Here is a 14,520-nt window from a genome sequence, read left to right on the forward strand (position 1 = left end):
GAAAAAACCCACGCATGCACAGAATCAAGTGGACGCATGCTCGGAAGCATTGAACTTCATTATTCTCGGCTTGCCATAGTGTTTTACGTCACCGCGTTTCGGACGGTCGGAATTTAGTCTGACAATGTGTATGCAAGACTGATGGAAGACGGAATTCCAACCGAAAATTCCATCAGATTTTATTCCATCGGAAATTCTGATGGTGTGTACACGGCATAAGATCTAAAAATCTAGAGCATCATTTATTCACAGAAACAAAAATAAAACTCCTAAAAGATTGTTGTTCCTTTTATGTGTAATAATATATATTTTTGCACTAGGCCCCCATTTTGAACAGGATCCCCAACATATGTAAACAATGCAGAGCTCCGCCCAGTCAGTGGGGAGGGGATGGACTTTGTTTCCCTGCAAAGCACATCCCTTAGTAAAAGCACCACACTGTGTACACATAAACACTGGCTAGGCACACATTTCATTATTTGATTGCCCCTGATGTTAACCCCTTCCCAGCCAGTGTCATTAGTACAGTGACAGTGCATATTTTTAGCACTAATCACTGTATTGGTGTCACTGGTCCCCGCAAAGTGTCACTTAGTGTTCGTCTGTCCACCGCAATATCGCAGTCCCGCTATAAGTCTCTGATCGCCGCCATTACTAGTAGAAAGATAAAAATTAAATAAAAATTCCAGTATAAATCCCATAGTTTGTATTCACTATGGCCCAAATTCAGGTAGATCCGCGCAATATTTGCGTGGGCAAAGAGCAAAGATTTTTCTCTGCGCCCACGCAAATATTTTGATTTGCCCGCGATTCACGGAGCAGTAGCTCCGTAAATTGCGTGGGCGCTATGCTAATTAGCCCTGCGTAAGGGCGCCTAATGTAAATGATCCCGCCGGGGGCGGGAATCATTTAAATTAGGCGCGCTCCCGCGCCGAGCGAACAGCGCATGCTCCGTTGGGAAACTTTCCCGACGTGCATTGCGGCAAATGACGTCGCAAGGACGTCATTTGCTTCTAAGTGAACGTGAATGGCGTCCAGCGCCATTCACGAATCACTTACGTAAACGACGTGAAATTTAAATTTCACGAGCGGGAAGGGCGGCTATACTTTAGCATTGGCTGCCCCTGCTATAGCAGGAGCAACCTTGCGCTAAAGTCGCCGTACGGAAACTCCGTACCTTGCGTGCGCAGGGCCCGCGCAACTTTTGTGAATCGGTGGTAGTATGCAATTTGCATACTATACGCCGATCACAATGGCCGCGCCCCCTAGCGGACAACGCAAGAATGCAGCCTGAGATATGAAGGCATAAGGATGCTTATGCCTGTCATATCCTAGGCTGCAGTCCGCGTAGCGATGTTCCTGAATCAGGGGCATTCGCTACGCGGGCGCAATAGCTTCTTGAATCTGGGCCTATAACTTTTGCACAAACCAATCAATAAATACTTATTGGGATTTTATTATTACCAAGAAATGTAGCAGAATTGGCCTAAATTCATGAATAAATTACATTAAAAAAAAAATTATTGGATGTTTTATAGCAGAATGTAAACTTTTTCTCAAAAAAAAAATCGGCTTTTTTTGTTTATAGCACAAAAAATTAATTTCACAAAAGTGATCAAATACCACCAAAATAAATCTCTATTTGTAATAAAAAAAAGGACAAATATTTTATTTGTTTACAACGTCGCACGACCGCGCAATTGTCAGTTAAAGTATCGCAGTGCCTTTACGCAAAAATTGGCCTGGTCATGAAGGGGGGTAAATCTCCTGAAGGTTGTACCAAATCTCCTTTGTGAGCCCAGAAAAGACGAGGATTTCATCACCACAGGGGGCGGAGCTATCATTCCCCGGATTCTATAGCTGGTAAAGTGGCTACTCAAGCATGCTCTGTGCTTTATTAGCTGCAGTGGGGGGAGGGGAGAGATTAGAGGTCTAATAATCCCCTGATGTCTCCATAAAGAGAACCCGTCATCTCTTCACACTATCACACTTGGAATTGTTAGTCTCCTTGTGGCAGCAATAAAGGTAAATAAAAAAACAATGTTAAATAATGTAAAAGATAATAAAATAAATGTAAAATAATTAAAGTGACCCTGTCTCTCTCTGCACACATGAGAGTACAAACAACTGTAAACACTTTTATAGTGCCCCCCATGGACAATTTGGGGTACCACGGCCCTTCATATTTTCACAGATGTGGTCAGTTTTATGGCGTGGCGTGTTTGGTATCTGTTTACTCGATGTGACCCCGTCCTTTATCATTTATCATTTCCATTAAATATTATATATCGGGTTTAAGTGCATTCAGAATAAGTCATTTCTGCCAGACAAGTTTTTCAGATGGAAGCCTGTCTATTACTGAAGGAGAATGGAAACAAATGTAACAGAAAACGCCTCTAGTAACCCATACATGAAGTGTGTTGTACTTCTCATACATGTATCTGTGTGCTGTATACTAGATGATGTGTGATAAACATGCATGCATTTGGTTTGTTTCTATGACATCATAGTGTACAGGATTTTTTCTGATATATCATTTAGCTTACTGCAGACACTATAAACTACACAAGAAGACACTCACATTATTTTATTCATTCATTCATTTATGTATTGATGAAATAATTTTAAGTAATATATTGATCTGTATTATGTACTGCATCTTATAGGGGGAAAATGTCCAAAACCATCAATGGAATTTCAACATTAATAACAAACTAGAGCTGCAATGTACACATTAAACATCCCTGTAGAATTTATTAATTATTTGCAAAGTTACAAAAAATAAATACATATAATAGTAATAATAATGTTGGTACTTAAAATTTATTTTTTAATGTCATTTATACGAATTTAACTAAACTTTAATTAATTACATTTATTTTATATTAAATGTAATTTATTTAATGTATTATTTATTTAATATTATTATTATTTAACATTTTATTTGTATTTTATTTGCTATTCACCTAATCTAAATGGGCGAATGAATAGTTAAAGTGAAGGAGACATAGTAAGACTTGTATGATGACAGTCTGTGTTGGAAAGCAGATGGTGATCGGTAAATTCAGCGTCTGTTTCCTGGGGGAATGCGGCAGAAACTTTCATCCAATAAAATCTCAGGTTTGTTGTTCTTTGGTGACTTTTGTTGTTTTTTTGACAATTCCTTTATTAAAACCCCAATGTCCCCCAATGTAAATCCATTGTCAATCAAGGGTCGACCGCCTCCTGCAGGATCTTCTGTTTGACAGTTCTTATATAGGTAAGGGTGGGGCCACCTGGCGATGTCACCTGGTGGCATCACCCCCCTTGTGACAACACTGATGCAGCATTCACCAGCCCATGATGTCACAAGGGGGCAGTGCCACCAGGTGACATCACAAAGTGGCTTCACCCCTTACCTATATAAGAACTGTGAAACCGTGGAACCTGCAGTAGGTGGTTGGTCTTTGTGGATGGCAGGAGCATTTTTTTTTGTGTGCGGCAGGTAACATGATTGATGATGTATTTACATCGGGAGACACTGTTTTTTATTTTTTTAATAAAGTAATTGTCAAAAACTGTCTCTGTGTTTTTATTACTTTTTTATACTTTTTGGTGAATAATATGGGCCCGGATTCACAAAGCACTTACGCCGACGTATCTCCAGATATGCCGCGTAAGTGCAAATATGCGCCATCGTATCTATGCGCCGGACTCAGAAAGATACGCCTGAAAATAGGCTTCATTCGACCGATGTAACTTGCCTACGCCGGCGTAGCGTGGGCGCATATCAACTCTGGACGTATTTAGCACTCCCATTGATTTTCTATTCACATATGCAAATGAGGGAGATACGCCGATTCGTGAACCTCCGTCCGTCTGATGCAGTGCGCGTAAAGTCATACGTCCAGGGTAAAGTTATGCCCCATAAAGGAGGTTTAACCCAGCAGCATCCATGCAAAGGGCTGCACCAGGGAACACAAGCCGACGTATTTTACGTAGTTTACGTAGGACGGGAATATGACTAGGCGTAGGTTACATTCACACCGTAGGCAGTGATCCGGCATATCTTAGGGAGTAGTTCTGACGTGATTCTGAGCATGCGCACTGGGATGCGTCCACAGGACGGCACATGTGCCGTTCATTATACGTATCTGTCTGAGACTCAGTCCATCATTTGCATGGGTCACGCCTCATTTGCATGGCTCACGCCCACTTCCACATACGCCAGCTTATGCCTAGGAAACCCAGCGCAGATTTGGCAGCACTGGCTTTGTGAATCCAGTGCTTGCCTCTCTGCGCTGCATCGGCGTAGCGTAAAGGAGATACGCTACGGTGGCATAAATGTATGTGAATCCGGGCCGTGGTGTCTATGTACCCCATACTTATTCACATAGGGGGGGCATGATCTGAGGACCTCCTTGTTGATGGGGGCTTCCAGTTTATGATAAGCCCCCTGTCCACATACCCCCACAACCACAGACCATCGTTGTGGGGATGAGGTCCTCCTTGTCCCCATCACGTGACTCCCAAACAAAATTGACGTCCGTTTTTCCCCACAAATAGAGCTTTCTTTTGGTGGTATTTGATCGCCTGTGCGGTTTTTATTTTTTGCGCTATAAACAAAAAAGAGCGACAATTTTGAAAAAAATACAATATTTTTTACTTGTTGCTATAATAAATATCCCAATTTAAAAAAACAAAAACATTTTTTTTTTCTCAATTTAGGCCGATACGTATTCTTCTACATATTTTTGGTAAAAAAAAAAAATCGCAATAAGCGACTGGTTTGGGCAAAAGTTATAGCGCCTACAAAATAGGGGACAGAATTATTATTTTTTATAATTTTTTTTTTTTACTAGAAATGGCGTGATCTGCGATTTTTATTGGGACTGCGACGTTATGGCGGACACATCGGACACTTTTGACACATTTTTGGCGCCATTCACATTTATACTGCGATCAGTGCTATAAATATGCCCTAATTACAGTATAAATGTGACTGGCATTGAAGGGGTTAACACTAGGGGGTGAGGAAGGGGTTAAATGTGTACCCTAATTAGTGTTCTAACTGTGGGGGAAGGGGGGTGACTGGGGGGGGGTGACCGATCTATGTCCCTATGTACAAGGGACACAGATCGGTCTCCTCTCCAGAGACAGCACCGCTGTCTCTGTGTAAAACGGCAATGAGAGATGATCTCACTCTGTGCTGGCCAAGGGACACGGCCAGCACAGCAGTTCCCCGCTGCGCGCTCTGGAGCGCGCGCGGGGAACGCGCAAAGGGGCGGACGTCAATCGACGTCCACTTGGATTTTGGGATCCGCGCTGTAGCCGTCATTTGACTATAGCGCGGGTCCCAAGAGGTTAATAGCCAGCAACTGCAACCGTGGGTCATTTTAAACGGAATTGTACTCTCATTTTTTTCTTTAGAAGTATAATTTTTGCTGCAGCAGGTTCTATACACATGAAAAGAAGGGAATAGTAGGTGTTGGCGCCTGCTAATATATACAAAAAAAAAAAGATGCAATAATGTGATAGATAAATAAATAAAGATGCAATAGTGTGGTATTGAATGATAAGCCCTCACTCCTGTAAGTGCACGTGTTGTGTTTGTATAAGTACACAAGTGCATATATGAAAAATCAAGTGCATTGCACGAAACATATACATAAACACGTGATTTGAAAAATAAAAGGAAAAAAAAATATATATATATATATATATATATATATATATATATATAAATATATATAAATTAGTCCGTGTGACTTTTTCCTTTTATTTTTCAAATCACTTGTTTATGTTTCTGTGTACTTACCAATGCACTTGATTTTTCATATATGCACTTGTGTACTTATACAAACACAACACGTGCACTTACAGGAGTGAGGGCTTATCATTCAATACCACACTATTGCATCTTTATTTATTTATCACATTATTGCATCTTTATTTATTATTTGTATATATTAGCAGGCCCCAACACCTACTATTCCCTATATAATACAATTTTACCACAAGCTCTTGCTACACAACATCATTATTCAACACTTATACTTAATAACACTCAGTAGATATCGTTCTGTGGCTCTACATACTTATGTAAATAGGCTAGGTAAAAGGACAATTTGGGAGAGATAAGCACTCTCCCAAAATAAGTGAGAAGTGTCAAATGCTGTTCAAAGGCAAGCATGCTAAACACAGATTGTTTTAAAGAAATATATCAAAAGGAAACAATTGCTGTGTGCTCACCAACTCTGCTAGTAACTCAGTTGGTGAGCACACAGCAATGTTTTCCTTACTGATATGAATATGTAATGTACTACTATATTATACTGTTTGATGTGTATTAATGATGTACTTTTATGTCCTTCACAGACCACTAAATTCAAAAGAAAAGTTCCAAGGCCCTGACGAAGCACCGCTGTGCGAAACTTGTTGGCTACCTGCATACTGTCACTTATTTTTGTAACTACTGTGGTCCATATTAATTTTTTTTAACAATTATTATTACATTTTGATATATTTCTTTAAAACAATCTGTGTTTAGCGTGTTTGCCTTTGAACAGCATTTGACACTTCTCACTTTAAAATCCCTTATTTTGGGAGAGTGCTTATCTCTCCCAAATTGTCCTTTTTCCTTTTATTGTACTTAACAATGGGACTGTGAGATATTGTCATCTGTATCTGGAAACAATCCCACTATCCATCTTTTTTATACTGTAAACAGGTTCGGTGTTGGCTTTAACACTTGTGATTCTTCTCAAAACAAATGGACCTCCAAGCTTACACTTTAAAAAGGCCTTAGACAAAATGTTATACTGTGCACAGAGCTTGACAATTTAATCCCCCCTAGAATATGGGTGTGGAAATGCCTTTCATGTCATGAGTGACATCAAACACATGTTATTTCCTGGATAACCCTTATAGAAAAAGTTATTTCCTTTATTCACCATTGCCAAACGGGGCAGTGTTTTATAAAAATGTACTTACAGTAGTTTAATTAGTGAATCACCTTTTGACTTTGGCTTAGGCTTAGCAGAAAGCCATCAACTATCAAATATACTGTCTAAATTCTGTCATTCTCTTCAGACTTAGTGAAGATTCCTAAGATTCCTAAGATCTATTACTTTAAGAAAATATACCCACACTAACCATAACCCTCTAACCCTAACCCCGTAACCCTCTAGCCCTAACCCTCTAACTCTAAACCCTAACCCTACACATTTCCTAACTTACATTTTCAAATTTAAAATTTTCAAATCAACGCTTTTTGAATTTCGAATTTCCTAACTACAAATTTTCGAATTTCCAAATTTTAGATTTTCAAATTTTAGCATTTCCGATTTTTGAATCTCCTAAATTTTGAATTTTTGAATTCCAATTTTCCAATTTCCCAAAATTCTAATTTTCCAATTTCTGAATGTGGAATTTCCGATTTTTACAATTTCAAATTTTTGAATCTCAAATTTTAGTATTTTCAAATTTCACATTTTTGAATTATGAAATTTCCAAAATGTTGATATTCAGAATTTCGTATTATGGAATGTTCAAATTTTCGAATTCTTGAATTCTGAATTTCCTTAATTTATAATTTCCTAATTTCATATTTGTGAATTTCGGAAATTTTTAAATTCCGAAATTCGAACTTTCGAAATTTTGAACTTCCTCACTATTCATATTTCAGAATTTTCGAATTTCCGAATTTGCGAAATTCGAAATTTGGAATTCAAAATTTTAAATTTTGGAATTAACTAATTTGTCAAAATTTGTTAAAACATTTATTCGGAACTAAACAAATTGCATGTGTCTAATTGTATTGTATTAACCAGTTAGCAACCGCCCTATAGACGAAATACGTCTACAAGGCTGTTGCTTAACTCTGAGAGGGCGTCAATGTACGTCCTCCCAGAATCGCGCTCCCGCGCGCCCTGTGGGGCGCGCACACGGGAGTCTCCGTGATCGCCGGGTCCTCCGGACCCGACTGATCACGGATCACGGTAAATCGCCGCTGATAGCGGCGATTTACCACGTGATCGCTCCGTCCAATGACGGAGCGATCACTAGTAAACAAACCGGCGTCATGTGATGACGCCGGTTCCTCCCTCTCCTCTCTGTACCGAACGGTACAGTGTGAGAGAGGAGAGGGGAGAGAGCGGAAGCAGCAGCAGCTGCTGCTGCTGCTGCGGGCTGGATCTGTGACACATGCAGTCACAGATCCAGCCATCGATCCCTCCCTGTGCAATACTCTGCAGTACCAGCCATACTCTGCAATGCCCCCACACTCTGCAATGCCCCCACACTCTGCAATGCCCCCACACTGTGCAATACCCCCACACTGTGCAATACCCCAAAATACTCTGCAATGCCCCCACACTCTGCAATGCCCCCACACTGTGCAATACCCCAAAATACTCTGCAATAACCCAAAATACTCTGCAATGCCCGCAATACTCCGCAATGCCCCCAATACTCCGCAATGCCCCGCAATACTCCGCAATGCCCCGCAATACTCCGCAATGCCCCACAATACCCCACAATACTCCGCAATACCCCGCAATACCCCGCAATACTCCGCAATACCCCGCAATACTCCGCAATACCCCGCAATACCCCGCAATACTCCGCAATACCCCACAATACCCCGCAATACCCCGCAATACCCTGCAATACCCCACAATACTCCGCAATACCCCACAATACTCCGCAATACCCCACAATACTCCGCAATACCCCACAATACTCCGCAATACCCTGCAACGTTGTCTATGGGGATTTTTAAGTAGCGAAGTTTGGCGCCATTCCACGAGCGTGTGCAATTTTGAAGGGTGACATGTTGGGTATCTATTTACTCGGCGTAACTTCATCTTTCACATTTATGCAAAAAAATGAAGAAAAAATACTAAATTTGCCAAATTTTATAACAGAAACAAAGAAATTTTTTTTTTCTTTTACAGAATTTTCAGTCTTTTTTCTTTTATAGCGCAAAAAATAAAAAACCCAACGGTGATTAAATACCACCAAAAGAAAGCTCTATTTGTGTGAAAAAAAGGACGAAAATTTCATTTGGGTACAGTGTTGTATGACTGAGTTATTGTCATTCAAATTGTGAGAGCACCGAAAGCTGAAAATTGGTCTGGTTATTAAGGGGGTTTACGTGCCCAGTGGTCAAGTGGTTAAGTTTCAGGACTTATCCGAATGGTCCAACATCATTGATCATAATGTAGTGTGGTAAAGTACTTGGCACCTTGTATTTTTATATCAAGCATTGATCATATATGGCACGGGTTGGCCGTACATATACACTCGTTTATTGATCTGCATAAGATCGGCATATAAACACATTGACCATTTGGTGTAAGAATACCAAGTATAGGATTATCATAAGAACTGTGCACCGCCCCACAATGTTCCCTTCCTTCAGACTCTTAATGATTTCCACTAGAGAATCATAACAAGCGAGGGGGAAGACAGCGATGCCGGATATAAATAAGAGGTGGGTCTGGATCAGACGGAATCCTGGCAATGTGTATGTCTGTTACACCAATCACACAAATCTTTTACCAACCAGATTTTTGAACTCCATGAAAACGTCTTTTTACCATGTGTGTGGGATTTCCTGAGACTCTTCTATAATACATCCTGTCTGCGAGGAATATTAATGCCACAGGATTCTTCCAATCTTGTCCTATTTATACCTGGCTGGGTACATTTTATTTATTAGTACCTGGAGGAAGAATGACCTTGTGTGGTTCTAATATTCTTACTACATGTAGCAGTAACTAAGAGGATTTGAGGGCTTCATGTTCATTTATGAAACTTCATGGGTTTCCTTTTACTCTGGACCACAATGTGGAATTTACCGGATCCATGTGTGTAGCAAAGTGATGTCATATATTGTAGCCAATGTAAACGTGACATTTTGAGTCATTGATTACCATGAATATATGATTGGCTGTTTTCCCCACCATAGAAATGGATAATATGTATTTATCAATATATTATGACTATCAGAGTCATTATCCAGATCATGGAGCCAATTATCCTGAGGGTCTGAAGACCTATTTATTTTAGGACTGGCCAACTATTCTAGTAACTTTCTACTAATGTAATTATATTCCCGGCATAAATCTATTTGAACCTTTTTAATATTTCCCAGGTCATTGACCTTTAGGGAAGAGAACACCTTACCATACACCTTTCCAATCCTGGGAAGAGTTGAGTATAAAGACTGAACCCATTAGAGTCAGTATATACTGGATGGAGGGGAATAGTGAGAACATCACCTTCCAAGCAAACCTCTCAACCTTTTCCAGGGGACATACGTATGGTATGATCCTCCTGTCCACCATCTGTAGTGGCAGTTGGAGTTTCTTGTAAAAAGATGCCACCTAGAATTGAATTATTCCATGAGGTGGATCTCACTAGAATCCAGTCTTTCCTCATCACATGGCAGTTGCACCGATTGAATATGGGACTGGGAAGGTTCATATTTAATGGCCTTTTCACGTGAGACCAGAAAACCTTTTTAACAAAATCACAACATGGGATTTAATCTTTTAAGAAGATTGATACTAATAATGAATCGATCGTAGGGCACATTGACACACGTACCCCCCTGTCGCCATCTGGTACCCCATGAGTTGGCAGCCACCCTCCCCGCCTCTTGTGTGTTTTTTTTTTTAGGTGAGCAGTCAAGTCCTTTTGTTCCCCTATCTATTATCTTATGATGATTATGTAATATTTAATTGTTTGACGTTTTGTCATTTTAATTGTAGATGCTCTTCTGATGAAGCGGCAGAAGCCGCAAAACTAGTAAAGATGCTCGATATGACTTTCAACCCACTGTTCCTCCCCCCTCCAGGGACTACTACACCGGTGTTATGTTGGTCTTTTTGTTTTTTAACTCTGTACCCTTATTGATATTGTATTCAATAAAATATGTTTTTTTTATTACTTACCTGTTATTTTTCATACTCTATACCTATGTTATCAGTACTGTGATAGTCCAACCTTGGCCCCAATTTCCCCTCATTTGGCTCTTTGGCTCGGGGACCTTTGAGCCAATATATATATATATATATATATATATATATGAATGAATGAATGAATGAAAAATGTATATAGCGCGGCACATGCGAACTGAATCGCTTATATATATATATATATATATATATATACATGAAAAATATACGTTATAAAGGCCTTAGGGATTAATTATTTTTAACCCCAATAGTCCTGACAGGCCCATCCAGGAAAGGCTCAAAATGTGTGCTGGAAATCTTTAGTTTTTTGGACTTTAGTCTAAGGAGATAGATAATAATAGACTAAATATGGATGGCAGATTACCAGATGATGTTGACCATTTTTAATCAAAAAATAGGTCAAATGCGCTTAATGCAGGATGCACCTGCTAGATGGATCAATCAGTACACCTTACAGATCTCCAAACCGAATATGTAAAAACGAAAGGATATACCGCAATAGTGTAATCTCGTTTTATTAAAATTGTGTATACATAAAAACAGCCAAATGGCTCCTTACTTGAAAGAGTGCCCCGAACTCGACACTGAGGCTGTATGGCATGTCATGGGTGGATGAGCGTCCCAATGCTGTGTAAGCTGACATGGACTTCGTTATATATATTTTTTAATTATAGTATGTAATGGAACCCCAAATGGGACAGGGGTTAACGCCGTTTAAGATATTCCATTCCCGAACCCAAGACAGCTATCGACACTCCACAGTCAGGCAAACGAACCCCAATAACGAGACACACAGCTCTGTTTGAGGTTCCACATGAATAGACCCTTTATTGAGAAAATTAGGCTCTTATATACAGTTAGAGGAGGTAACCATAACATAAATTAACATGAGCTAATTAACTAATCATTTACCCAGACTAGGTGACTCCGAGATATTACCTTACAAGGTAGACATCCCGGCTCCTCTCAGTTTCTATACAATACACATTACCATAAGTGACACCTCCACAATAGCCGGGTCAATTAGCATCTAACAGTATGTGTCCCAACATGATGAATGAAACACTCTTACAATTAACCCGTTGAGTTCAGAATCAACAACCTGTAAATAGTTCTTACAGATATCCTGGAATATATTGTGGATAACAATTACTTAATAGTCCCATCTCAGGTAGTCCAAGATATATTCTGACTGTCCATCATTTTCTGGCTCATGCTTTCTAAGAGCTTCTGGGTCCCACGGGCCCTCCCGTTACATAGTAATTGATTGTTATGTATAAAGTGTTAACATGTATCCTTTATATATAATCATATATACGATCCGGGTCAATCCAGGGTCATGTAGGCTGAAGCATACTAAGCTGGTATTCACTGGGGGGCGTGTCCAAGATGGCGATGGGAGCAGACGTGTAACTGCTGAGCTCCCGGTCCGGAATCCCATCCTGCCTTAATCCTGTGCAGAATCACCCATTCCTCCTACCTACACCTCTGCCCTTCCTTGACGGAGTCTCCGGGGCATGCGGGGGACTAGATCCGGCGGCCGGGGGAGACGGAACAAGCCTGCTGCCCACAACCCACCAAAACTCGGGCCTACTACTCCACCTTTTGCCGGAAGCATGGAGGCACAGAAGGAGGCCCCGCCGGACGTCGCGATCCTCGCTGGCTCCCCGGCTTTTCATGCACTAATGCTGGCGATCTCGAACTGCCAAACCGCACTTACCACCAAGATAGACCATGTCCAGATAGAGACGGCCCTCATCCGTCGGGACATGGACGTGTTCCGTGAGCGGGTGACGGAGGTGGAGCGCAGGGTCTCCGACGTGGAGGACGTGCAGTGGGATCAACGAGCGGATCTGGTCTCCCTGAAATCCAGGGTGAAGGTGCTGGAGACCAGGGCGGAGGATGCCGAAAATCAGAACCGCCGCAATAATTTGCGGGTCCTGGGCCTGCCGGAGGGAGCGGAGGGACCGAATCCCGTCGCCTTCATGGAGCGGCTGCTCCCCTCTCTACTACCTGCTGCACGCTTCTCCCCGCATTTCTCCATCGAACGGGCCCATTGCATGCCGGCGGGCAGGGGCCCGCAGGGGGCCCCCCCGCGCACCTTCATCTTCAAACTGCTTCACTACAGAGACAGAGACACAGTCCTCCGCGCAGCCCGGCTCCAGGGGGAGCTGAAGTTTGAGAACACCAGACTCCTCATATTTCCAGACTACTCCGTGGAGACCCAGCGCAGCGTAAATCCTTTGATCACGCCCGCGCCCTGCTCCGGGAGCGTGGAATCCACTATAGCATGCTGTTCCCTGCTAAACTGAGGGTGCAAGATGGCGAGCGCGTACAGTTCTTTACTTCCCCCCGTGATGTAGTGGCCTGGGTAGAGACACTGCCGCACTGAAGGTGGACTGCAATTGCTGCCTGTGCTCCAACTTGTGAGTATGCTGTGGGGGGCCCCTACAGTTCCTTTGAGGGGGTCCTGGGTGTGGGGTGGGCGGCCTGGGGACACGTTTTGAGACTTGGCGGGACGGAGGTGGCGGTACCGAACTCTCTGACCTTGATGCTATTCCCCTCTCGAGGTGCTGTGCTCCTAGCCTCCTTCTCCTGTCCTTGGGGGTTATAATGGTCACCAATGAGATGTCGGAGGACACGATGCTGCCCCCCTTCCGGACCTTGCCCCCCCTTTTTTCCCTGCGTGTACCTGGGACGGACGCTCTCTCTCTGTGGCCCTCTGTGCTGACCCCTCACTGCTACCCTCCCCCGTCTGTTTAGGCATGGGGTTCCCTCAGGCTGACTGTTCCTGTTTCCCCACCCTGCTGCTGGACTATGCAGACCACTGGGATGCTCGGAGTGTGTCCCTTCAAGTTTGTACCCCCGGGGCTCCGGGTGATTCGCTCATTCCTATTTTACCAGATGCCTTAAAGGACTTTCTGTTGTTTGTCCTTTGTTTTGTTTGATTCTTTATTTTTCTCTCTTGTGACGCTCTTGGTCCAAGGGAGCGGACTGCCTTCTGTTCACTGCCCTCAGGTCTGGCCTGAAGGCTGGTTGTTTTTGGGATGAAAACTCTCCTCTATGTTTTGGGGGGGGGTGGGGTGGGGGGGGTTGGTTACGTGGAGCCGCTCTGCTGGCTCCCATGTTCTTGTTTTTGTTTCTGTTCTATGTTGCATGACAGTAATTTTCTCCTCATGTATTGCTGCACTGGCAGGGAGGCGGGGTCCTCCTCTCAGCCCTGCGATGGCTGCTGGGGTTTCCCGGCGTCTCCTATCCGGTGTTGATCCTCTCATTATTTATTTTATCAGTATGTATGGCTACTCTTGATATCCTCTCCTGGAACACACGGGGGCTGAACGCCCCGATTAAACGCTCCTTAGTGTTTCAATTTATTAAAAAATATCATCCGCATGTGTGTGTGTTGCATTTGATAGGGAGTAGGACCCTCAGTCTTAAGAAGCCGTGGGTGGGACACCATTACCATTCCACCTATTCCAGTTACGCCAGGGGCGTGAGCATCCTTGTCCTCAAGTCGCTCCCCTTTAAGCTCCGTGACCTAGTTCTCGACCCGGAT

Source organism: Rana temporaria, chromosome 1 (assembly GCF_905171775.1).
Source record: "Rana temporaria chromosome 1, aRanTem1.1, whole genome shotgun sequence".
Classification (NCBI taxonomy): domain Eukaryota; kingdom Metazoa; phylum Chordata; class Amphibia; order Anura; family Ranidae; genus Rana; species Rana temporaria.